Raw genomic sequence first — 1,743 nt, 5'->3', positions numbered from 1 at the left:
GGGGGGGGGGTCTTGGGTGAGAAGTGGTGGTAGTGGCTACTGATTTTCCAGTATGGATTCGTAATCTCCAACAAAGTAGCTTCCAAGTAGTTTATACAACTTGTTTCTCAGTGCTCTGTCACTGTTTCTAATACTGAGAAACTGAGCCTTATACATGGCCTATAGCCATTGTATTGGCTGATCTTATAAGTTCACTGTGAGAATGTTTCCAGGCCACTGTGGGTTATTACTAGTGTTGTGGGTTTTTGTTCTTGAGACAATCTCTTGGAACCTACACTGGCCTCACACTTGGTGTGATCTTCCTGACTTGGTCCTTTGGGTGCTGGAATTACAGGGAGAAGCCACTTGTTCAGCTGAGTGTTTTTAAGTTGTCTCTGAAACAATGTAGCCCTAAGTGGAATAGCTCAGAGGGCTCAAAACATGCTTCCCAACAAAACAGCCAGCCCAAGTTTGTGGATGATGTGCTGCAGAAAATGAGGTGCCCCTGGGTTACCCAGGACTGTCAAAGAAGGTCACTCAGGGATGAGTTAAGGCCTTGCTGGCAGCAGGGAGTTCTAGCCTCTATGGATTGAATCTTTATCTTTGATCAGCCACACCAAAGTATATGTATTGGTTGTTTATGAAAAGTTGTTTTTTGGGTAAAGTCTATATAGTTCCTGATGGAAAGCATCACACCTCTGCAACCTCAGTCCTTATTTACACTGTTTTCAGTACTCAACAATACAGGACATTCTAAGTGTTCCACAACCATCTTGGGACCAAAGTCCTGCAAAGGCTGTAAAGCTCCTTCAGGAAAAAAAAAACAACTCTATAAAGAGAACAGAAAACATCACTGTTTTCTACAATGATTTCTTCAAGGTCAGAGTACATCTAGAAAACAACTATTCATTCTAATGTTTACCCTAGATATAATGATTCTAGATTTCCTGCTACAGTGAGGCTGAGAAAAAATCTCATGAGTTTGTCTTAGCTGCTTCTGCACATGGCCTCAGAGTACTAGATTGTTCAAGTACGTACACATTTAAACATACTCATTCCTAGTCTAGCATTGGGCTTCCACGGCTGAAGGCCGTTAGTAGATGTGTCCTAATGAATGAATTATGTCCCAACTCTTCATTTTGTAGGAAATCAACCCAGGTGGCTTTCACAATGCTAGATTAGCTTCTACAGATACATAAATGCTTAGAATAATGCACGTGTATTTGAAACACTGAAGTTGTCCTCTAACCTCTACACATGCACCATGGTATGTGATGGAGAGGATGTGCACATGCATACAAATACACTTTTTTATAAAAAACATGTTTTTATAAAAGGGGATTTTTTTTTAACATTAAAGATGAAATTTAATGTTGGGTGAAAAAAAATCAGTTAAGCTTATGAACAAAAGGATCACCATTACTTGAGTGTGTGGGAAAATGACCAAGAGGAAGCAGCCAAGAGGTGATACTTGCTTTTCTGTGGTGGCAGAGTTCATGAGTATTTAAGATTTCAACTTTAAAAAGTCCTATTTTATAAAGAGATAAAGAGCCCTCAAACTGTGCTGGAGAGATGGTGCAGCACTTAAGAATTCATGCACACGACCCTGGTTTGGTTCTCAGTATTCTAGTCTGAGGGCATCTGGTGCCATTTTTATGGCCTTCTCAGATACCAGGCACAGATGTGGTTTACATACCTACATGTAGACAAAACCTTTGCATATATTTAAAAAAAAATCACAATCTAAGTAAACCTGAAGCTAAT

The sequence above is a fragment of the Grammomys surdaster genome, unplaced genomic scaffold, assembly GCF_004785775.1.
Source record: "Grammomys surdaster isolate TR1022 unplaced genomic scaffold, NIH_TR_1.0 125807, whole genome shotgun sequence".
In the NCBI taxonomy this organism is placed as follows: Eukaryota; Metazoa; Chordata; class Mammalia; order Rodentia; family Muridae; genus Grammomys; species Grammomys surdaster.
This window is presented reverse-complemented; position numbering follows the sequence as displayed.